At 32.9% G+C, this 26,880-nt stretch overlaps 1 protein-coding gene across 11 annotated transcripts in view; it reads left to right on the plus strand.

Moving 5' to 3' along the window:
• Rsh (Rap GTPase activating protein radish) overlaps window positions 1-26,880 on the plus strand; it is a 156,891-nt gene that overhangs the window by 9,210 nt on the left and 120,801 nt on the right. For 2 of the 11 annotated variants that reach the window (XM_072002018.1, XM_072002020.1), the window contains exon 1: window positions 13,253-13,422. The exons of the other annotated variants lie outside the window; for them this stretch is intronic. The gene's annotated coding sequence lies outside the window, so the exon portion shown is untranslated. Of the gene's footprint in view, window positions 1-13,252; window positions 13,423-26,880 lie in introns of those variants that run through there. 11 annotated transcript variants of the gene reach the window in all.

Genomic DNA, 26,880 nt, shown 5'->3' on the forward strand with positions numbered 1-26,880 from the left:
AACTAAGTGATCGCGGATTTTGTCATTTGGTGGTATTGACAAAATCCGCAATCGCTTAGTTGCCAACCCAATAGATGGATGTAAGTATCTTTCGCGATTAAAATACGAAAAATTCAATGTTACTGTTTGGAATAAGGTCAGGAATAAGAGAATTCGTAAGGTCCACGTAATTTGTACACTTTGCCTTACGACTTGTATTATTTTTAAAGTTGCAAACACAAAATAAACGCGTAACAATTGCGAAGATGAGTTCATCGAGCATCTGAATGGATCCTTTTGATCGAGGCACAGATAATTCTTCCTTCACGTTAACATAATCTTGCCTCTTCAGACGCTCCTCTCGATATCTGCCTGCTCAATAACTTTGTCATATTGTGATCGGTACAAAATTAAATAAGCACTTCTCTTCTACCAGACGATATTGAAGTTTTGTTTCGTTAAAAAATCGAATGAAATTTTAATTCTTGCTGCTCTTCCCAGTAGCATATAACGATTTTTCTCTTAATTCCTCTTGAAAGCCATTTCAATCATGGATGACCTCATTGAAAGAAATTATTTATTAACTCTGTTTCTTCTTTTTCATCTAGCTTACGATAGCAATGAAAGCAAATAAGAGCAGGAAATTTGTACGAAGATACGAATTTACATAGCCGATGGAAATTCGTGCTAAACGTTGAAGCGTGAAAGCTTTAATCTGCATCAAGATGAAGCGTTTAATTATTATCGCTGGATCGAATGATCGACCTTGGAAACTCCTTTGAATGTAGATCTGTTTGATGGTATTGCTATATTTTTAAGGCTAATTAGCTTGGGCGATTCGTGTGAGCGTATTTTGAAGTCGAGATTTGAATTTCTATTTAATGTTTTCGATTCTTTGTTATAAAGAAGATTATATCAATATTTGTCTATAATTCTTAGATTCTATAGGTAATTAATTCAATTTTACGATACCATACTCTTTTCATTCCAATTTTATTCTAATGTTATTTTTCTCTACGCTAATACTGTTTGTTTATATCAGAAAAATAATATAATTATATCACCAACAAATCTATTCCAGGCTTCTACAAATACAACTATTTGTTTATTCAATTTATCGAATCCAATTGATTGCGAACCGATCAAGCAATTTCATTTTCTAGTAGCAAAACATTCGTTCCACGTGACGTGATTTAATTAATAACGCGACGCGGAATAACTTGTTCCAGTGGTCCTTAATTAGTCTTCAATGCTAATTCAACTAATTGGAGTTAATTGATATCTAGATCTGTTCGTCGATTAACTCTGATAATTTAGGGTCATCTGTTTCATTCGTAGAATATATGCATATAGGTGATTAGGTGATAATTTTGTCCATTATCCTATTTTTGTCCCCTTAATATTCTATTATCTAATGTTTGCAAAAAGATGGTATTAAAATGCGAACAAATTTTACTTATGTTTTCTTATTTCATGCATTTTCATAATTCTTTTTTCATCTTGAATTTGGACGATACTTTCAATATTACATTAACAACTGATATATGTAGCAAATCAGTTGTTTAACAAAAAAATTACATATACAAAATTATATGCAAAAATAAGTATAAAAATCTTAAATATATATTTGTAAGATCTAAAAACTTAAATTGTAAATTTAAAAAAAACCATATAAATTCTTTTCACACATTCTCAAGCATAGTTTCAAGCAATCTGCGTTGCGTTTTATTTTGCAACTGTATCTGTAGTACGATAGATATAAGAAATTACGATAAATTTTCATTCCACTTTCAGTTTACTTCTATTTCATGTTCGAAACCTTCCAATTTTTTTTTTCTCTTTTGTTCACTGTCGAAATTTGAGAATTCGGGAGCGTACACGTGGCGATGTTTCGTGAGATGGGACAGACGCGTGTTTTATCGAGGAAAACGCGGCAGATTCAATTAGTAAGAGAGAACACGAGATGCTTTTACCGGCAAGAACGTTGATACCGCGGTTGGGAAACGCGATATCACCCGATCGATTAAATTCGAAACTATCAACACGATACAGTTTTGAAACGGTTCCCACTTTTGAAAGGTAGGAACTTTTTCCCTGAACTTTTCCTCTTTTTCTCTTTTTCTCTTTCAATATAAACGCGACATTTTGTTAGAATGTGCAGATTCAGTTTTGAATTTTGTATGAAAGGTTTAAAAATTTTGTAAATCTCATATTCTGCACGTGAATATGAATTTTCACAGATGCGCGTTTCACGTAATATAAAGCAATTAAATGGAATGTTGTGTTTTCTTATACGATTAATATTCTATCACAGAATATGTAATAACGATTAAAGATTTCGTGAAATTCGTGGTATATTAAATTCTATTAATTTCATACTTTCCATTGGCCGGAACTTTACAATTGAAACATCGAATAATGTATATAACAATTTATTTTATTTGTTTTCAACTGCAGTGTGTTCAATGAAATATACATTGTAGCTAATTAATTTAAGCTTATTAAGTTACAGAAATATTTTCACAGTAGTTAAATTCTTATTAAAATTCCAGGAAAATGTGATATAATTTGAAATTTAGTTTCTCTTATGTTACTTCTCATGGATATAGTAAAAATTCTCTTGTAATGAAAGAAACTTTCGTAATAGGCTATTTAACTTCGAACTTATGAGAAGAATGAATACCCTGAAAATAAGTTTCCATGTTACTTCTATTCTTCTACATATTTGTTAGTTCTAATCAAAGAGGAAATGCCATACATTTTAATCTTGCACCTGTATTGCGTAACTCAACATCTGCACACGAGCTTTGTGAAAATTAAACTCTTTCTAGGTCTCGAATGTAAATTACATCTTTTCTACACTTTTGGTATTCATATTCTGTGATGAGTTTTTCTTGAGACTTTTTCATATTTTTTATAAAATATACAGAATTAAAAGATAGAAGAATTTAAGGTTTCATAGTACTCGTCACGAAAAGTATAAAATACTAATAACGAACAAATGTGCGTTTTAAAATCGATTATAACATTTTTAAAAATGTTAAAGTCGTCCAATATTATTTTTCACGAAACGACATTCTCAATTAATTATTATACAAAATTTATAATATTTTTTAAACCATAAAAACGTAACACGAATCATAAACCATTTGAATCTTGACCTACACCTCTATGATATCTTTGCTCACTGGAATTCCTCGTTTGATTGTTATTAATAAAACGAAACTTCAGCCTTGCCTCAGCGATAAATGTTATATAGTTAAGGGTTAGCCTTTGTTCAGTTTTTGATTACTATAAATTCACCTTTGGATTTTTCCACTTTTATTTCTTCAGCGTTCGGTGTATTCCACGCACGAAGGCGATTAAAAACTGTGTGAGAAAAATACTTGTACTCCACAACCAAGATTTGTTTCACCTGGGTTAATTGCAACGAAAGTCGCGCGAAAGGGAAGGATTTTGTGTAATTATCCAGGCTTGGCTTTAACAAAGTGAATGAGGCAGCGTGTTTAATTTATAGTTAGTCGAAGTGTCTCGTTTAATTAAATTTTTAAGCAACCTACTTAATTGCACGCCAACTAACATCGAAATTACTTTGTCTCGACTGTTTCGTACTAATTACTATTCGATTAAATTTTTACACGTTGTTTGACGTGCGTTTTACTGTTGTTCTTCAATCTGAAAATTAATTGTAGCACGAGAAATTCAATTTTCTTTTTACTGGATGGAGAGGTCGCAACGGAAACGTGATGTGCTAAAAAATTGTTGGATTTTAAAGTGCTTACTATTGTATCCATTAAGGGCACTTAACTTGGTAAGGAGTGCCTTATAAAATGCAGGAAAATTTCGTAGAAGAGTTTAAGTTCAGGGGAAACTTTGCTGGAAGTTAAGAAAACACCGTTTTACACGAGAACCATATTTATGGGCACAAGCCATCGATTATGTGTTACTATTTTTATGTAGTCTCATATCTTTCACACGTTTCGATTCTACTCGGCTGAAAATGGCACCCCTAATGCGAATTTTTACAAAGAAAAAAAAAAAAATGCCATTCGTTTGTCCACGATTTGATCACATTTGTTCAACCAAAATTTTTGTTCTTCCACCTTTCAAGAAAAGAGTGCGATCTTCATTCAGCTTTCAGTTCTTCGCTTCTGCGATTAATAGGAATCAGTTCATCTATAGAATATTTCAAATTTTGAGGATTTATTTTTTTATTTTGCACGTTTTCCATGTAAGAATCGAGAATTGTAAGAAATTTAGCTTTAGAACTTTTGGGTTTTTTTTTAAACTTTGCAACAAATCATTCTTACTATTTTCGTTTATTAAATTAATTAGTGTTAGAATGAGAATTTAAAGATGTATCAGTGATGCTTCGATTCTTATTTCTACGTCACTAAAATGTACGCTTAATCAAATGACATGTTACTTGCCAATCATATTTCTAATACTCCGTATACATGGCAACAATTAGCATAACAACAAACAATTAGCATATCCTTTGCTTGATCTATTAATTCTCCATTTCTACTACTATACTTATTTACTTATTATTTCTGTAAACAAAATCCATTCCATTACCATCTCTCCCCTCCAACTTCCACGAAAACTAACGTAATGTAACTAATTAAACGTAAATATTTACAAACGATGTTCCATTTCGTTACTTCCAATTTAGATCGAACGCAAGCTGAACCTAATCTAACTTAACCATAGACCAAATCGATCTCAGTTATGAACGCGACATTCTACGATCGTAGATGTAAAGATAACGACGCAGCGCAGCGGTCACCATGCAAATCCGTTTCGCGATTCTCTAACGGTATCACTCGGTATATAATAAGCGTCGTCAGCGTTTTCTTCATCCGGTTTCAGAGGTGATTCAATCTCTGAATTTCTGATTAGCCGCTGCGATACGACGAACGTTATCGGCCGCCAAAATTTCCAGCTCATTATAATTAAGATCAGACGTTTATTCATCGGGCTTATCACGCGTAGCAACGACACGTCTGGCCGGATGTATAATCACATCCTCAGGGCTCGTTCCCTGCGTTTCGAACTGTTCCACTTCATTCCGCCTCCGTATTTATTGATTAAACTACTTGCATCTCACCGTTGTTTTCTTCAGGAGAAACGGAAACAGCTTCTGTTTAAACAGCCCGGAAATACATTTATCTCTGAGATTGTCCTTTCCTGACGTAGGTGGACGTAAGGTAGTTTAACTGTTTGTAAATAGATTTCTACACGGAGTGCGCCAAGTGAAAATTTCATCCTCCAACTTCTTTTTCTTTTATCGTAAACGTGCGATCGATTATATGTCACGCACAAATAGATTCACGAAAATATTCGTACACTCGTAGATACCTTTTATGAATACTTGTATTATGCGTGTTATACGAAACATTGTAACATTCCGTTGGCACTAATTGATGCACAAGATACACAAAACCCTATTTCTGGTTGGTGATTAACAACAACGAATTAATTGATTTCTTGAATATTGGCAAAGTCTATTTCGAGGTATCGGAGCGACGTACACGCCATCCAAGTTAGGGAAAATCCAAAACAATATCCATCGCTTTCTCGCATCAGCTAAAGCCCGAACTCTTCACGAGCTCATAATGCTGCTCATCAGTTGCTTTTTAGGTGTAGGAGAAGCTGCGGATTCTTCGTTAATCTTAGAAAATCAGTTCTTCTGCCTACGAAAAAATCTAAAACGAAATATATTAAAAATGCGTATAAAAAACTAAAACCCAGAAATAGAGAAATCGCGTCCGCGTGACGAAGCCGGTTTAAAATTAACGCTTGCCAACGCCTTGACAATTTGAAAAATTTGAAATCAGAAAGAATTCCACTGATTTTTTCTTTCTTCGTCAAAACGAAGTTTTCTCCTAATTGTCCTCTCTTTTCTTTTCCATTAATGAAGATAAAGTTTCGCGAACGTTAAAAGTCTATAATTCCTATATCTGATTCGTTCATCGTGATCAAACTTATCATCGGTTGATATATCGTCGCACTATCGATAAGCTACAGTTACTGTCTCAATCTCCGGAGAATCCTGACGTTGTTTCTGTTTCTTTCCAATCGACTACCACCTGTTGAGAGAAAGAAAACATGTCCACGGGGTTCTTTGCTCGAGCACTCGGTACGTAAGGTTATGGATGTGATGGTAAAATGATCCATCGAAGAAACGAGTATTTTCACTGATTTGTCAGAAGGATGGAATAAGACATATCTCTTATAAGATTATCTGTGACGTTGATTAAAGGTACGGGATAAATTGCATTGTAATTGGACACGCGATTTACATTTATTATGACATTGGAAGGAATATTATATTTCTAATTATTTAAAGTAGAACTTAATTACTTAAATTCATACGGCGTATGATTAAAGATTACTTTTAGATTAGAATCATCCAAACGTTGCAGGTTGCTATAACGAATTCAGATCTGCGCATCGTAGCACAATTTTTTCATGAATAAAATTCGAATTACCAACTCGGCATGTAATTTATTCATCCAGATGACTTTCGACTTGTAAAAATTATTCGTCTCTAAAATCTCCATTCCCCGTATAATCTGCATTTTTAATAATTAGCTTTCCAAATAATTCTACGAATAAAAATGTTCATTTCTGCAAATAATTGCTACAAATAATTAAATTCGTCAATTTTACGATTCCACGATTGCGATATTAATTTCGTCCTGGAAATTTATCGTGGAGCACAATATTATACGAGGCAGTTTGAATAAAAGATTTTCCCAACGAGCCCATTGAAAATATCGTGTCAAATGAAAAATTTTCCGATGTAAAAACGAATTAATTCTGCGAAGTATTATTTTTTCGTAAGAAACAAGAGTCGTTCTATATGTTTTTTAAATAGCGCGTTATTCAGAATACGACAAGAAAAATACAACGTGCTATTTAAAAGATACAAAATGATATCTGCCTTCTACGAGAAGATAATACAAATTTTTAATATCAATTTTCTTTTATATCGGTAAATTCTTCGTTTGATACCAATGGAAAAATTTTCTTTGTTAAATTATCAGAATCAAAACCGCCTTGTACGTCAATGGATCGTCGTCAGTAAAGGCAATCAGCAGTTTGTTGCCATCGGTGGCTAATAAAATCTGCTAATAATATCCCCGAGGACCATCGAGATCGCGGACGTTGTTCGATCGCGCACTAGCTTCCTGTGAAAGAGGAAATCTCATCGATGAAACGGAAAAAGGCGATTGGAACCGATTTTTTACCGATACGCCAATCAACGAACACGCGAGAGCACTCTTTCTCGACAAAGACCAGGATTCACTGGAACTTCTGCTCCGATATCGGAAGACTTACGCTTCTGTACAAGATTATGGCCCCGAGTAATGAATTTTCGCTGAATTCGTCCGTTCTTTGTAGCTTTTTCACTCCGGTCCTTTGATATTTACGATGAAATTTCATGACATTGCCATTTCTCCGGATTTTATGGTACCAAAGAAGTTAACGAGAAATGTTTCCTCTGTGAAGTTGATATAACGAGTCTGATTTCTGTGAAATTATTTTTGTAACGATCTATTGCGAAGAGATAGCGAAAGATATACGCGTTGTTGCAAATTTCCTCAATGAAATTGTCCATTTTATGTGCTTTTGTGTCTATGTTCTTTATGGTTATGACCTTTTGAAATTAATTTTACACAGGACTGCAACTGTGAACTGTTTGATATTTGTTTCTTTGAGCGCTTATTTAATTTATCTATAATTTTTTTAGTGAGAAAGAGTGCGTTTTCTTGTTTGATATTGGTTTTCAACAATGAAGTTAAATTACGAAACAAATGAACTACGCATAAGTAATAAACGGAATTTTAGTCATTTTTTGACATTTTTTTTTTATGACGAAATCTAAGAATTTTTATATGAAGTTTATTTGAAATCCAGTCACTGAATCGATTTTATCTGTACGTTTAAATTTATATTCTAAATAAATTTCAGCCAGATTTATTTTTCTTCAAATAAAAACCACTCCGATTAATTACTATTTAAATTTGTAACACAAATGTTTGCGCGCCAAGTTAATGCCTAACTGAGCGAAACACAATGTACACGACAGGAAATTAAAGGATGTAATCTGATAGATGTCCCATATTTGCAACTTGGCTGCTCATAATGTATTTTTGAATATACTTTCGCGTAACCCGCTTCGAGTTACATGTATTATATATTGCATTACTGATAAAACTTTCGCTGAATAATTATTGAAACAGGCTAGACTACTTTTCTAATTAACTTCTGAGCTTCGATTTCAGATTTTTACCGAAACTTTCATATTAAATGCGTTGAATCAGATATTAACGTATCAAGTTGCCCGAAAATTTCTGTCAAGCGGTGCTGATTTTTTTTTTTTTTTTTTTGGAAGAAAAAAACCAAATCGATTTAATCTAAATTTCTATTAATTAGTCTTCAATGCAGTATACATTGTTATTTATGATCATCTATCTACAATTTTTCATTTATCCTACATTTTAATTATCTGTGATTTATGGAAACCTCTAAATAAAATTATAAATACACGAGTAAAATTTGGTAACGGGCTTTCTACAAATTTATATGATTAGAAGTAATGCATATTCACGCCAGTATTCTTCTCCAACTGACTCCAATTCAACCGAACAAAATTATGCACTTATATGGAAATGCACGCAAATCAGATACAGGTTAACAAGGGAATTGTTTCGATCTGCAATGAAGTGGTGCACGCGAGAAAAGGGTGTTCGCCTTTATTTACGATTAATGTCTTCTGAAAATTAGGATTAATAGCCTGTAGCGCGAATGCTTCCTATATAATTACTTCACGCTCGCAACACTTTCTATTATTATTTCTGAACAAGTTTTGAAGAACAAAATATCAAATAAGTATAAATTAATAAATATAATTTGCAATTGTGTTTGATTAAAAATCGAATTGAAAAAAATTGAATGATCTCATCCCTAACTTCGCAATTACAACGATGTGTATCTGCAAATTAAAAATACCTCTTTTCTTAAACGTGAAATTGCGTATCTTTTGCACGTTGATTAATTCTTCCAAGTATTCTGCGTAAAACAGTGTTTGGATATTACATTATTGAAAGGATCAATATTTCGTGAGGTATTTCAGATTTTTGATAAGTTGCGAGTTTACTAAAGATATTAGAATCCTTTTACCTTCGCATAGCAAGCATCTTGTAAATAATTTCTTTATATTGTTCATAACAGTATTAATACGGTAATTTATCTACTGATCATCAAAACATTATAATACACTATAATTTTGAAAACCATCGAACATAATAATTCACTGTAGCGTACACGTTTTATAATTTTCTTCTGAAGTGATTGCCAAATGACGATTGATTTTCTTTAATTGGTCGGAGATAAACATAATGTACATAATTTTACTCCGCTGTACAGTTCTGTATCAGCTTCTCCTACTTTAGTAGCATCGAATGTGTTAAAATCTTTCTCGCATTTTCGTACTGAAACTTGATTAAAATTGGGACAACATCGTTCTACAAATAATTGCTCTCCTTTTCTCTGTACGAAAATGGAACGAAGAAATTCCATGGAAATAGATGTTGTCTATAAACTTCACGTAACGTAGTGGAGAGACGTCGTTGGCTTAGAGTAGATCGCATCGGCAAAGAATCCACAGCGTCGCCGCATAAAGAGAAGGAAATATCGGTTTTCGATAACGCGCCACGGAAATGAATTTGCGTTCTAATCGGTGTATCGAATTGGCTGGGACGCTTTGACGGCTTCCTCGCGAAAATTTTCCGCATGACTCCGTGGCTGGCCACGAAACAGTTTGTCACGGGGCCAGCCACATTCGATTCAATCGAGTTTGTTATAGAGCGGAGCGAATGGTGGCCGCGTGGGAGCTAATTAACCGGTTGGACTTTACTTGGAAATTTGTTACGTTCTATATTTGCTTGATAGACTATAATTTATAATTGGAAATTTTGTGACATAGATCGTGAAATATAGAACTCGTTCTATATATACACGTTTTTAAATTTTTGAATATATGTGTTATCACTTAGATAGCTTGGGCCAGGTAGAGTTTGATTTGTAAAATGTAAAATAAAACAATTGGTTAGGATCTATTTCTCTTTTCTCCTGTCTTTTTTTTTTAAGTTGGTTTCAACGTTGCTTCAACATCGACGGCCATTAGCAATGTTCCATTGTTCGTTTATATCTAAAATATTAATTAAAAAATTTAGCACAGTTTCGATTCTATCAAATTTAATTGAAAAGTTCTTGTTTCGAATTCTTTCTGATAAGCGTGTGTATTTTACACAAAGTACAATGAATACGATTTCTGTCATAAGTAAGACATTAACGTTTCTTCTTTCTTTATCCACAAGCCTTTTATCGAAATTTCCACGAAATATTTCACAGAATTCTTCCATTTCTAAATTCGATCGCAGCGTAGATCGCATATAGAGAGATTCTTTTCCTTCGCATTGGGATTCTTGTAAATTGTGACCGATGCCGGCTATTATAAGCCTGGAAAAATTGAACTTACTTATGGGAATACTATCCCCGTGAGATCTTGGTGACGATCGATCATACGATGCTACGATACCTTCTATTTATTTTTCAAAATCCTCCAAAGAACATAAGTGAGGATGACACGTCGATTTTTTGATACGTATATTACAGGAATTTGAAGAAAGGGAGGTCACTGCTTGAACAGCCATCACGAAAACAGAGGCTTTACTAAATATAAAATGTTTACATTAATAATCTCCTACATTTGCACCCTTCTGGCTTCTTTAAAGGGTTTCTTTTTTGTTTGAACGTGCGTTTGTTATTTTCAGAAAAGTCGTGTTGAATATTTCGTGTATTGGATTTGAAAACTCAAATGAAATTTCATGCTGAACTTCGCTTTTGATATTTAGAGGTAATGTACAATATGTAAATCTTGGATTGCAAAGAAATGTGCTTCATGAAATGTTAAATGAAATAATGAAACTATATCGAAGAATAACGATACAACTATTGTACTTCTATTCAATGTTGTTATTCCTAATTTTTGAGTCTCAGCTTTAATCCTGACTCTTGATTAATTTCCCAACTCAACTTTCGGCTTTCGGACAATTGAACTAATATTATCAACAAAGTTCTAATCGTATAACAGGAACAAGTTTGATAATAAAATAAGAGCAGTTCTGCAAGTGGACTTACAAGTTTGTTGTTCTGTTTAACTTAAAATTGTGATATTATAGAGAAGTCGCTTTCGTACAACAATAGTTTATAATTTAGCATTTATTATTTATCAATTCGCTAATATTATATCATTAATAAATGAAATAATCTCTGTTATCCCTGTCTATCCCTTCCTACACTATTTTCAAAAAATATTTAGAAATTATTATTTGAATTATTTATTAACAACTTTTAATTTCAAAGCTTCAACTTTATTTTAACGATATTGTACACTGTAATATACAATTTCTACGTTACCATTAAAAAGAAGTTTCATTTGGGAGTTCTTCAGTCATCTCGAGGGAGGATTTCCGAATTTCCAGTATTCTCAATAGGGTCAAGTACCACTACGTAGAATGTAATCGTCGAAACGCCACGGCAACGTTTCACATCGATGTCCATACAATCGGATTACTTTGCAAGTTTCGTGAAATGCGTGTGTCGCACGACTTTTAGTATCGAGGGCATCGTTTGCGTCATACGTTAGTTGAAAAATGTCGAATAGATTCGATTTACATAATTCGAAACCTGATCCACTCTCTATTTTATAATTTCTACTTGTGAGGAACATGTTCCTCATTTCTATAAAATTGTCGCTTCTACACGCATCTCAGAATTTATGCAAACTTGAGAAATCATTAGGAAATTATCAAAACTTTTAAGCATTATAATTTCATTTGGAACATTAGAGTATAAAAGATTCGGACTTTGGCTAACTTTTTAGAGTTTATTATTTAATTAAATCCTTACAACAAGGTCCTTTTACCAAAACAAGATATCTAATTATTTTGCATTAAGAATTGATAAGTTGCCAAATAAATGGGGAAAGTTATATTTAATAGGAAAAAGGATACATTTCAGATGAAATTATTTTGTAAATACTTTTAAACGAGAATTAAAGCTAGCGTGGAAATACAATGTTTACTTATAGTACAATTTAACAGTTCGTGTAGATCGACACGTATCTAAGCATCATCCAAGGGTTATAGCGAATTTCTTTGCATGACAGTAACACTTATAGTCTTTCTTGAATTTTTCATTCCTTTCTTGCCTCCATTTTCTGTTTCCATGTAACAACGAAGGAGAATGTTTGCTGTAATGGAGTTGCTCGTACAATAGTCGCATTGTGTAGTCTCTGCCAACTCTCCAACCTGTCGAGTCTTCCACTCCTTCGCTACTTCCGGTCTCTCATCCCCGTGTTCGAACACTTGGAGACTAGTCCGTTGTCTCGGCTAAATACAATATCGAACGACTTCAGCGAATCGACAGTCGCTGAATCGTGAATGTACCATGTCTATATGATGCATGGAGTCGAAAGTTCGTTAAACCGCAGATTTTCGCCTGTTTCAGTTGGATAGAAGGTCTCGTAACGTTGATCTTTCGTTATACAATTGGTATATATATAAGTGAATAAAGATATACACTACTGGAAAGGATTATGCGAGTTAAAATTTATGTAGATGTTAATTTAGAATTTTTTGGTTGAAAACCTATCAACATAGATGAAATTGCTACTGAGATTACGACGTGGATACAGAATATAAAGATTTAGAGAAATATGAGCTTAGAACTTGAAACTAGCTGGAACGAAACTTGTCAAATTTAAAAAATTTGAAACGAGTCTTAAAATATATGTAAAAGTTACAAGATACTTTTTGCAATTGCAGTGGATGATATAATGGATAAATAATAGATAAAATGATATATAATTGTTATATTTTTTTATACTTTTGTAACCTCTGCGACATTACTATGTATATTTTAATATATGAAGTATAATTATTATTATATACTTGTACTAAATATTTTAGTAATTTCTACATATATTGTCTTAAACTTTATCAATATAATCATAATAGTCGACTGTCAATAAAATTTCAAAACGTTTTGTATGATACAAATAATACGTTCGCAAAAATTGTCTGCGAGTAATTGAATACTTCGGTAAACTTGTACATTAATACGTTTGAATCACGCGCCCTTAGCATGTTCGTCCATCGATTTTAGGTTGGTACCACTGGGACGCCAGAAACTGCACTGCGCAGTAACGCGTCCGAGACTGAATTCGAACTTCGTTTCAAGCAAGCTTTTGTGCAATATTCTTTTCTTCTCAGTATATTTGCAATGGAAATAATGAGTGGAGTACACATTATAGTGCGGCAAGTGTCTGTGTGAAATTTCTTTGCTGTTCCATGTTGTCTTCTAAGAGTAAGTCATACGAAATAACATTATTCTAGTTTCACGAACCAGAGATTTGTTTGACAAAATTAATTAGATGTAATATTACACTGTTCAGAAAGTTCATAGCGATATCTGTGAAAGATTTCAAAATAAAGTGTTCTCATAGAATTCACAATTTATGAATGATTTACACGTACGTATTTTTGAATGACTATAACATAACCACCTTTGAAAAGTTTTCATCTCTTTTGGTAACGAATTATACTTCGAATAGCTTTCATGAATCTCTAAAATATACACTATTTTGCAATTGAATAAGATTTGTGAAGATCAGAATAAATATAGTACGATTATACTACATTCAGTGAATAAAATAGATTGGTGCCCCTATTATAAGTTTCTAACCAATTCTTAAATACTTCTCTTTAGTTGTCTTTATCATTTACATAATAATAAAATTGGTTCAAGTTTAGCAAGATCTAATACAGGGCATAACAGTTATAAAAAATGCTCTAAACTTTCTGAACAATTTAATATACATTATCAGTCATATATATATATGCATAATTTTTCTATCAGCAAATATAACATATATATATATATATATGTTTTTTCTTTTTCTTATTATATTGGGATATTTGCTGATAGAAAAATTTTAATGTCTTCCATTGTATTTATTTTCTATTTATTTTATTATGAATTTATTATTTTGTTTGTAAAATAAAATTTAATATAGTTTCCTAATAAAGGTAACGAATATATATGTATCGCAATACTTATGACTGATAATATATTCAAAGACAGATGACTATTATTAACATGATACAAAAATATGTAAATATTACTGATATTCATATATAATACTGATATCATATCAATACTATAAAAATCTGGTATTATTCGAAACTTTGTTTTGTTCATAACTCTGCTTTATTCTATCAGAGCCTTTTCTTTAGCAACTTCTTAGAGAATTATTTTAACATAAATGCAGAAATCATGATGAACATAAATTGAAGATACGAAATTGTATCGTAAATCGAAAGCTTTTCACGATAAATAATAAATCGCAATTTGAAGTTCCATGCTTCGTTGTTCGCATGAGCTCCCTTTCATCAACCATTTTACGGTCTTAATAAATTCCTCGCCGTTGAACGGAAAACTTTACCTATCAAATTATTTAAGATTCTGCACTTCTGTGCGAGCGTATTTACGGAGCAGTTTCAATTATTCGTTTTGCGATTCGAAAGTTCGATAAAGAGCATTTCGATGTGCACTTTCCAAATTATCCTGCGTTAAACATTTTGATTAATTTCTAACACCCACTTGGTCTTTTCCAACGGGTCGAGCTTCGAAAAGAAGAATAAATAGAATTGTAAAACAGACGACGAATAAATGAATAAGGAATTAAAATTACATTGAACATTTTACTTGGTATTATAAAATTATTATTGCTATTAGCAGAACAAACTTTGATTTGTTATTCTTTATGCAAAAAAGAATTTATTCGAATAATACCCGACACTTTATACATGTTGTATATAAACTTATTCCCTGAAGATCAAAAGGACACCCTAGTATTTTCTCATTTCTACGACCTTTATTCCGCAACGCAACTTTTCTACCTCCCAACCCCCAAATAATCCATCTTCAGATTTTTTCCCTCCTAACGATATTCACGCCAGAATTTTACATATACGCCCCACATCTATTTTTACATTCAATGTCGCAAAGTTAGGGTGTATGTAGACATAAAACCCACTCGCAACGAAACACAGCCGGTGAATGCGTATCGATTTTGCAACTAACGCGCCTTCCAAGCTACTCGGCCCATTCTCGATGAATTTTAAGGTTGACACCAACCTAACAGCGCACGAACGTCATCAGGTTAATATCGATACAGTTGCGTAGTTAGTATCGGCATTATTATATTAACTTTAAATGCATTAAACTGTAACACGTAAAATATTCGCTTAATTTTCCATCTGGATCGTATCAAGAAGCGTATTACTTGATAATATAGCCATCGTTATCGCACATAATATGCAGAAATATATATACACGATGTCTAAAGCAAAGTAATCGTTGTAGCACGTAGAAGGTGAAACAAATCTTTGTTAGGTTCGATTCGTTTAAGTTTGTCCATGAAAATATAAATTTCATTAATATCCGCGAACTACTAATCATCTTATAAATTCTGTATGAACGATGAATTTCAATTTATAGAAATCGGTAATTCGATAATTAATTAATAATTCGATTTCTCCACCCGTTATCTACCATAGAATCGTAACTTTTTTCCTCATCTTTCATCTTTTCTTTCTTTCTCTTTCCTGGATGTCATTCGCTCGAGAGGGTGCATTGTTTCGATGATTATTCACGGCTGTTCACGTAACAGCGGTTGGAAGTTGAGAAAACATCGGTGATCCGTGCAGGAGCCGTTCGAGGCAAAAACGAACCGGACGCGTTTTATTAGAACGATGGAAGGCCGTGACGCGTCCTTCACGCGTATTTTCATCGGCGGAGAATTAATCTTAAAATAGGCGTCGTGCTGCAACATCGACCAGCCTCTGGTCGGTTGATTAAATATGCACGATTATATAGGGTGATTTTTAAACGATTATCGGTACAGCAGGGGTGAACGTAGGGGAAGAAACGAGGGAATTGTGCTATGTTCTGTAATAAAATGAAACAAGTAAATTAGGTAGTTCTAAATTATGTATATTGTAAATTGATTTTACAATTTAAGTTAATTCCTTTATCCAGATTTTAAGCAAATGGGTTAATAGGTTCCTTTGAACTGAATCTTTGACCCGCAAATTATTGAAATGAATTGTTAAATTCATGAATTGCATAATTAGGTTAGAATATATGGAAATTCTGATTTATACGAGCCGTACTTCAAACACACTTAAAAATATAATTTATATTTCAAAAGACTTTAACGTCTTTTAACCGATCAAAGCCCTCGTAGTTAAAGCTTAGTATAACTTTTAAACGTATGATCAGTGTTTGACTAATAAATCACGAGAAGCATATTAAACTGTAACTGTTTCCTGTGACTTTCCATGCCAAAGGATCTTGTTTAGTAAAGGAGAATGGAACCTCATACGGGAAAATGTCACCCCAGGGCAGAAATCAGTTAGTAAAAAGCCTGCGAATTGTGTTCCGTGGAAAGATTTGTCTCTGAGAAAATCAACGTTAAGTAAACGATTTCGGTCGCTTCAGAACATTTTGATCATTAGAAAAGGAATAACTAGTGGTTAGGATAGTTAGGGAATATTATTTTGTACAATACTGTGGTAGTTACGCGAAGATTTACTAAGGAAAGTTGAGTACAAGTTGGTAAACTGGACTTCGATTAATTGAAATCTAAATTGTTTCTAATTTTAACCAACTGGGAGCTTGATTGCTTTTAGTCTTAATTAACCGGAAAATTCACTTTGACTTGGATTAACTGGAAATGTAAATGATTACATTTGATTATTTCGCGTTATTCATTAATTAGTAACTATAATTTTAAACAATTGCCATAGTTCCTGAAAATGCAGTTTCAGGAAAATTGCGTGTAGAGATTCTAACTGTAAAATGATGTATCCATTCCATTTAATATGTCACGCTTAACTTGTCAAAAAAAAAAAAAAAAAAAAAAAAAAAAAGAAAAAAAAGAAAAAGCGAAGCTGTAACATGTTAAATGACTAAACTATATAACCTTTTGAAATAAATAATAATTCAGACTGTATTATATAAGTATTTAAATTAATAACAATTCATACCTAGTATAAAGTCTTTTTATAGAAAATTACAAATTTGTCATTTCTAGCACTCCATTAATTCTAAGTACACATTACTAATTCATTTTCCAATGTGTTTCGAATAACCGATAATTTATTCAAAATTTCATTCCATCATTTCACCGAAGCTTCTCATAATACTCTTTTCAACATAAAATAAGCCGTCGATCAACCGAGAGTGACGTGTGCGCAAGTGCAATGGATTTTCAGTGAGTGAGACGCACCCCCATAAGAGAACACCGCGCGTCTACCGGCGACGTAGCTTTATCATGGCGTTCTGAGTCGACCTACTTTCCTCCAGCCGCTGACCCAGTTTTAGCTTTACCCGTCGTCGATCCGCTTTCGCCTGCTACGTGTGTATACTATATACGTGTATAATGTATACGCGCGCAGCTATACAGGCATTCCCTGTTGCGCCCAGCTAGCCTACCTATCGCCCGTAGTATACTGTATAGCATCGTACAATACAGAGAAGTGAAACGCGCCCTGCTACCCACTGTGCACAGCCAGCCAACAGGTAGCTGCGCTGGTTCCCTGGCCCGTATAAATAGACACAGCCGGGATCATCCCTGGACAGACGCGGCTCCCATCCACTTTCCACCCTCTCTATGCTACTCTTCTCCGTGGTTTTCTCGTTCGTGTCTCTCTGCGGGAGATATATATGCTTTCTCTCTTTGTTTTTTTCTTCTAGTTCGAACGATTTTCCTTTGGTACCTGTTGAAAATATGGCAAGGTAGTGAAATGGCGGTTGGATATTTCTGATAGAACCCTATACAATGGTAACGATAAATAAATTGCGGATTTTTATGCAGTTTCATACTTTTATGAATATAACTGAAAAATGGGATCGAAAAAAATGGGATTTGTTTCGTGTATTAAATATTATGATATTTATTTGATATAGATTGCGAACTTTTATGCATCGATAGAAAATTTGAAAGCGCAGATTTTTCTTTTCTTCTTCCTTGTGGACGTTTGTCAGTGTTCTTTTGTTCTTCGTTTCATTTTTGTTCAATTGATAGTTTATTTTGTGGCTGCTTTAGGGATATTTGTATCTTTTCATAAAATTTATAGGACATCGGTTATCGATCGTAGAGAGATTCAGTGTTCGAGATAAAAGTACTTTCGATTCTTTAGAAATAAATTGAAATTCTATGTAATCGGTTAAATGGTTGTAGTGTTATGGAATGATGGAATGGTATTTAAATAAATGTTGTTCTGACAATTATCTGTGATGGATTAATGGATTTGATTTGATCGTTGGAAACAAGAGTTTCTTTTAGATTTCATTTATACAGCGATTGTCAATGTCTCTGGCTAATCTGTGTTTGTACTTTATTTTAAATTAAACGTTAATTATATATTAAATTACACATTGAACATAAATTTACTGTTATATACCATTAAATTAAACTATATGAAATTTTTCTTGCAAAAGATTAATAATATTGTATTTTACAAATGTATACGCTTCTCATTTCGAAAATATGATAAATTAACTGCAACTAGCTGTAACTGTAATTGTAGCTGAAAACTGCTAACAGCCATTTTATGTCTAGAAGAAAAATTATATTTATATACGCAGAGGCAACTAGGCCAAACCATAATCTAAGAATAAAAGCCAGGAAGAAATTTCATTAGACAAAATGAGATGAAGTTGTATGGTTACGTGATACATACGTTTGCACTGGAGAGGTTTTAAGGATTTAAAGTCCTCTTTTACTTTTATAAATGAAATTATATGATCCATAATTTTGCAAAATTTAATGTATGAAAGACAAAGAACGCATAAATCTATTGTTTCATTTCTCTTCTTGCCTTTCATACAGATCTGTTCATGTATATCGATTTTCAAAAAATCAATTTAATCTTGTTATAATATTCTGTGCTAGTTATCATCAATTTATCATTAATTCACGTATTTTAATAACTATGTACATTTAAAATCATATTTTAAATTCGACACTGTATTCAACTTCGTTCCATAAATGTTAAAATTCCTCACTTTTTTTCATTCTAAAGGATCTGTCATCAGATTTTTTCCGAGTATTCTTTCCTTTTTCTTTTCTTTTTTACGTATCGTTGCAACTACATTGTGTCTTCCCTTCATTTTTTCCACATCTTTTTCGATGGATTTCTCTTGGTTGTTCCTCAACTGATTGATGCATCGTTCGCGAGCAAAACCAGCGACTCTTCCGCTGCTGCTTCATTGCAGGTCACCCTAACGAATATCGACTCCAGTTTCTTCCCGTTTCCTTCTTTCATCCCTTCCTTCATTTTCCATCCGCCTTTGCCTCGCTACCCATCGTTTACTCTATTTTTATCCGGTGCGTGTTTTCCTTCCGGAACCTCGACCCAGTAATGGCTTTAACCGGCTCGTAATGGAAATCGCTGACTCGTCGTCCTGCTACCGCTATGGTTGTCGACGTGATGTTTCATGTCATATTGTGGAGTATCGATGGTTTGTCGATCATGGATACGTTTTATCTCGAGCAATAAACGAATCTCTGCTAAATTACGTGTATAGGGACTTGCATTATTATCCAGACAGTAAGGTCAGACATTATGCGAGTATCCTGAAAACCAAAGTGATCAACTCCATTGTTGGTAAATTTTTCAATGTCATTACGTAGATATCAATTTTTAAGAAACAGATGATTTCTTTCCACGAATCCATTTACCACAAAAAATGGTACGAATAACAATGAATTGCAAAGTCAATGTAAAAAATAATATAACTTTCAATTCTCGATGGCTTATTCAGCTTACTGTTCGTTATTTAGAAAAGTATGTACATTGAGTAAATAAAATGTTTCTACCAATTATAAAAAGATATTTGTTTCGATATATATTAAAAATTAAGGTTTGAACAAAATTATTTACTTATTTAAAGTAGCGCAAATTAATCTAAGCATAGTTAAATACAAAAAGAAAATAATCTCGACCTAAATACTCGAAGTTCAGTATAACTAAAATCTCTGGTTTTCTTCAACATTTTCGTTCTTCGAAATTAATCACACGCACGTCAAGATATGTCGTCCGATTCATCACGGTTACTATTGTTTCCCCGGTTTGATGAAAGGACGTGGAAAATTGCGGTGTTAGGTCAATGCGAGTAACGCGTGAACACGCCATTTAATGAAACAGAGAACTGTTCGTGCAGATTAAGGGGAGTTCTTTCTTATGGTAGGTACTGTGGTTGAGGATTAGCCCAATGACCTTGTCAAAGTTTTCTCTCGAAAACTGTTTACGACACGACAACGTGGCAAAGCATTATCTGTAAAGCTCAGGACCTAATTCGCTGTCAGATAATGATACATAAACGAAAGATCGAGCCATTTCTCGTGTATTTTGAACTGCGCGTGCGTTATGAAATTTTGTAGAACATTCTCAATTATACGAAGTTTCTAAAACTTTTACAATATCGTTAGTAGTTCTAATTTCTAAATATATAGCGAGTAACAACGAAACTTCGTGTATATTTTATGAATTTTATATCGTATGTATTTTATAACTTTTGAATAAAATATCAAAATATGAGAAAGTGGTTTCAATTTTGTAAACGTCTTGCCATTAAATATTAGACATCTATACACGACTCGAAGTTACTTCGATAAGAATTAAAACTTGAAGCAGTACATCAACGTATGACACATTGAAACGAAGAACGTTGCAAAACTTTTTAACAATCTGCACTTTTCGATCGTTTTAAATATAACTCGGCAAAGACAATACGTCTCTCAAAAAGTCGAGGGAGGATTTACTGAGAAGTTAACTGTCGAATTAAAACTTTTGCATACGCCGTGTTCATGAATATTAAACTCTGTCTCCGGTACCGAACTTCCATGGATTTCATGCGAAATTTACATCGCTTCTTTAACATAGAAACTCCCCGCAGAGAAAGACTCAAAACCTCAAACTCTCACTAGTAAGACTAATTAATATCAACACCCGATATCCTACCTTATTCGCTACCTTACTTTATTTTACTTTCTTTCTTTCTTCCCATACTTTGCCTTTCATCTATTTTATTGGTCCATTAAAAACTAAACGTACATAAAAAATTGTATAAAATACACAGAATATAGAATATAGATTATTATCGAGAAATGTAAATAAAATATTTTAGATGTTGTTTTATTAATCTACAGATAATGTATCAGAATATATAAAATAGTTTTTACGCAAGCTCGATGAAGAAAAATCAGAGACATAAAGAAAATTCTATAATTCAAGAAGAAAAATTCACCACATTATCATAAACATTTCAATCTTTTCAAAAACTTTTTATTACTTGAATGTCACTTTATAAACTTCAGAATGTTTATATTTGAATTTATCTCTTCGTTATTTTAATTTCTATTACACGAGAAAGTAATATACCGATACTATACCAAACACGTATAAATAGGTCTCGTGTATTTTAACTTTTAACTTCATTTCCGGGAAAAATATTTTTAAAAGTGTACTAAAAGGCCCTGTAGTCTTTAGTTTTCGTCGACTTGACGTTCGATGGATGGCAAAAAGCCATTAGGAACTATTCGTGATCTGACGAAGAAAGATTGAACGAGTAGTTGTAAGTGGTATGAGAACGTATGTAGTTAGGTGTGACATCCGTTTGATAGAAATGTACTGCCCTTTAGACGAAGATTAATTACAGCTTCTGAGTTACGGATTAATGTCAGAAACAAGTAATATCGATTATTGATTAATTATGTAACAATTAGTTTAATGTAATCACGTTGTATGACACTATATTGATACTTAATCCTTTGAACTCACGTGTTAATTCTACATCGATTTTCTTCACTAACGCCCCATATCAAGCGTAATATACGTGTGTTTTAGATAAACATTCCTTTAATAAAAAAGAAAAAAAAAAAAGAGAATAAGGGATGCAAAAGATTAATAAACTCCATTATGATGAATTTCTATAAACGTCTCCCTTTAGCCGTTACAAACGTCACGTTTCGAGGAATCTTAAACAAAATTTACTTGATTAAATTCTCCTTGGCACTCTCGCCGTTTCATTTGACGGATGAATTGTTCCTCAATGCTATTGTTCCTCTGCACCGTACTTTTTCAACCTCTCTCGTTCCTCCAGCGTTTCCATTTTGTACTCTTTATTGAACTTTGTTTCCCTGGCCACTGGCTTTTCACATTTTGTCGTCGAGAAGCGAAATGTTTGTTCATTTCGTGTCTCTATAGACGCGGCGAAAGTTATTTCATTCATCGGTGGTTTAGCTTCGTTCGGTGACTGGCCAAGAATTTTATTGGTCAGTGTCGAAACCTTTGAAACAGTATAATCATCGAATTGCGTGGGAAAAGCAATCCCTTTGTAACGAATCAGTTTTCTTTGCCGACTAGCCACTTTGATGATTATCCAGTTTGCTTTTGCTTTGTGATAGCATAATAAAAGCTTTCAGCTGCGTTTGTAATAGCACTTGGATGGACTTGGTGACACGATTTCTTCGTTTGGTGACTTCTCTTTTATGCTGACCAATCGTGTTTGATTCGTGTTTCTTGGGTTACTGACAATAGAAGGAGCTAAGAGTTTGTAAATTTATAACGATTAAGAATTCGTAGTTAAAGAGTTCCGGCGTTTCTGATTTAGCTTTCTAAATTGAAATTGCTTCGATATAATTTGAGTAGCAATTAACATTCATTTTATTAAAAGTATGTTAGACGTACAATATTTTGTGATTGTAGAAAGGAAAAATCCGACATTAGTCATTTTTACACGATATAATTTAATAATTATAATTTTAATAAAAGTAGTAAATTCTATTACATTATAAATAATTCAAAAATGTTTAATTTTACAAACTCTATAGTAATCTTCTTTCAATAAAGTTTGTTATTTTCCTACGACTACAATCTTTTTTTTTTGGATAAAATTTAAATTATCCTGCTACGTTTGACTTCCTGGATATCCTCTTTAACTCCTGACGATACTCAATTTTATTGAAAGACATCATTTAATGTTGCTTTACCTAAACGAGTTTAAATACTTATATCTGAAAAAAGTGGAATACATAAGGTCTCTGAAAAAAAGCACTGTCATGAATAAAGAGAATATCCTTTGCCTTTTATTGCGATTCTTTTATTTCAACCCTTACCTCTACTTTCATCTCTCGCTGGAAAAAGGATTAGCATACGAGACACGTGGAAGATGGCAGAAATTTAAGAGACTTTTTACGCACGACGACATACAATATTCTAACGAGTTTTCAAGCATCCTTTTTGCTTCGTTTCGTTAATACCTGCATGAAATGGTCTATTAAGTTCTCTGGTATTTCTCATCTTCATATTTACCTACTCAAACAAGGCAAGAAGAAGTGAGAAATTAAGAATAGAATGAAAAGGGACAGGAGAAGTTTATTTTCTTTTGTGTAATACGTTAACCTGACTTACTATCGGGTCTGTTTGCACGTAGGACGTTTGAGAAACAGGTTGTATCGGTTTAGAATGGAATATTCCTTCTTCGAACTTCTCGTATTTATTTACGCCGCGAAACGAGCAGACGCGTGTTCAATAATTTCAGTTTACAGGAGAAAACTATTTCTCCGTGAAGGAGCAAGCGTTCACAGCGCTTTCATTCCACTCGTTTAGCCAGCTTCTTTTTTTCCATTTTCATCGCCAGCCAATTATTTTCATTTTCCATTGCCAAGTGTTTTTGTTTCTCTCTAGCGTTATCGACAATTTTTCCAAAGGTTTTTCTCACTTTTTATTTTACTGTTCTCTGTTTTCGTTTTTATTCGGGTACTTTGTAATATATAATAATTTACGGATTGGCAGAAATATTAGTTTATTCGTCACTGGACTGCGGATTTTTATGCATCTAAGGGGAAAGCACAAAAATACACAGAATGCGCATAATAAGAAGAAATATATAAATATATCAAAGATATAATACTCGTTATAATAGTTAATAAATGAAACAGTTGTCAATCTAGTTCCATCTTCTTAATTTAATGATATTCATAGAAATATGAATTTGCATAAATATACGCAATCTGCTCGTCGTTATTATTCAGTGCGAGACAGAAACACGGTCGCTGAAAGTGCTTTCCAAGTCTGATCCTAGCGATCCACAACAAAGCGTTCTTCGCTTAATTATTCAACGATTCGTCTGCGGAGGAAACACTTAGTTTTAGTGGCATACTCAGAAACTGTTTTCCAACTGGTAGACCAGCGGCTACGCGTTTTCCTTTCTTTCATATTGAACTTTTTAATCCCTTTTTTTAAAAACCGGAACGTTTCAACCCCTACGTAATGAGGTCTGTCGAAAGGAGGAAAACGAACGTTTGACGAGAGAAGGATAGAAGACGAGAGAAAGATCGTGATGGTTTCTTCATGTTCAAAGGAAAACCACCGCTTGAAAGAGTTTCCTTTCCTCGAATTCCCTCGGCAGCTTACCAAGATATTTTTAATTGCCCTGTTCGTATCCTAGTAAATTGTTTGTAGCACAAGAATCGATCGATAGAGGAATATGGTATTTGCATTTTATAATAATTAGTTGGTTATTGATATCCTAATTACTTTTAGAAATATAGCTATTAGTAGATTGCGGTTTTCGATGGATTTATAGGAAGCTTATGGAAGGTTTAAATCAATTAATAATTCTTAGAATATTAAGCGTTTGTTATAATATTTAATAGGTAAAACAAAGCTTTTACATTGTATTTATAAAAGTACGAATTTGCATAAAAATCCGCGTTCTAGTTGTTAGTGTTACAATAAGTCGGTTGAAGTTTCGTTTGAAGATAGCATAGTTTAGACTCTTTTATTTTCTTATTATGTTTTTTATTTCATTTTGTTACACTTTGTATCTCCATTTTACATTTTGCATCGAAAAAGTATTCTTCCAACGTTACTATGCTGACGTATAAAATATGCATCTAATAAGTAATGTCAGTTACAAGTTCGCTAATAACCTTGGATCCTACATTCTTTTCTTCTCTCTCTTTCTGTTTCGTGCCTTAACCAAAATACATTTTATTCTTTAAAACAATTATCTTTTACATCTATTTTTCAAATTAATCTCCCTTTTCCAATATTTAATCGTTTTTACTCGCTTGCAAAAAGTTCTATCATACATCATACGTATTATATTCTACAAAATACCAGCGTTGGATATTCTGTTCGGTAAAATCTCACGGAGCTTGGTTTTTTTTTTATAAAGAGCCTTGTAAAGCGTCAGGCATACGATTCCATTGTGATATTCCTGCGTGTACGTGCCTGCAGGGATTTCAACATTTAATCTACATAAAAAATAGGACGATTCATCCACGTGGATAGATCCTTAGAAGACGTTCGAATGGTTCGCGTATGTCTTACTCATCGAGTGGAATTTAATCGAAATAGAACGAACACAGAACATGAAAATCTGCTCGGTAAATTATCATATCAAAGATTATATTATTACGAGTGTTGGTGTTCATGCACGTATAGTTTGTTTTCCACTTTGGAGACGATAAGATGAGAAACGAGGGCCATGCAGTCTCACCAGGGAAATTAGTTTGCATAGTTTTTGATACACCTGTTATGCTCGAGGCAAGATACACAAGCGAATTGTTGTGTGAGCGTGAATTTATTTCCAGGAACATTATGGAACTTGTGGCTGATAAATTTGTTGGATAGTATTGTGCATGGTATTGTTTATTTGAGGATTGAAGGAGTATTAAATATTATTGAATCGTTTAAAAGGTGTGTTTAAAACTCGGGAAAAGGTGAAGGATGGTTTACGATTTCTAACAGTAGATAATTGATAGTAATATCCATCAGCAAAAACGCTTCTAATATTACCATTATATTATAGATTTTTATAGAATTTCATATTCTTATTAACGTAGCTAGGGAAATGTAACCTACATAAGGATCTATCTTACCCATTAAATATTGTAACAAATACTTCACTTTGAATACTCTTTATGCTTTTGCATACTACATATATTTTGTATATATTTACGAATTTAAATTTTTCATAAATGCATGAAAATCCACGGTCTAATTATCATTAATACCATTAATGAATATTATTATCATTAGATATTGAGTATTATTTAATTACCTATTCTTTATTCTATATATTAAAGGAACATAAAGAAAAGTATTAAATTTATAAAAAAAGTTCTTCGGGTAATAGATAATATTTTTGTGACAGAGTATCGCATACTACAGGTCGAACGAGTAATGGATAAACATTATGGAGGCGACAAGCTCATCAGAAAATTGACTAGGCTTTCAGATAATTTAAATTGTAGATTTCAGTAGGAAAATGTTTAATATTTCATTATTATACATTCGAGTTCGGAGATATTTTACTTTTAAATTTTGACCCGGTTTGTTTGCATAATCGTAATGTTTCTTTTCTTTGATACCTTTCAATAATTCATTCTAAATATAAAAGTTTCGCGCTGGTATTTCTTTTGTAATACGATACACAAATTCGATATTTACAATACCTATATATTTATAGTGACAGACAAAGATATTCGAATACTCGCAATAAAATTCTTACGTGAATATATTTTTCTACTGCATCTTGTAACACATATCAAAAACGTATGTTTATAATGTAAATAATATATGCGAAAATACAAAAGTTTAAGAGAAGAAATTTTAAATTAACGATCGTGGTACACGTATCCTTCTTAACTTAAGACTTTGCAGTTTACATAATTCCACGGAG

Source organism: Bombus fervidus, chromosome 4 (assembly GCF_041682495.2).
Source record: "Bombus fervidus isolate BK054 chromosome 4, iyBomFerv1, whole genome shotgun sequence".
NCBI lineage: Eukaryota > Metazoa > Arthropoda > Insecta > Hymenoptera > Apidae > Bombus > Bombus fervidus.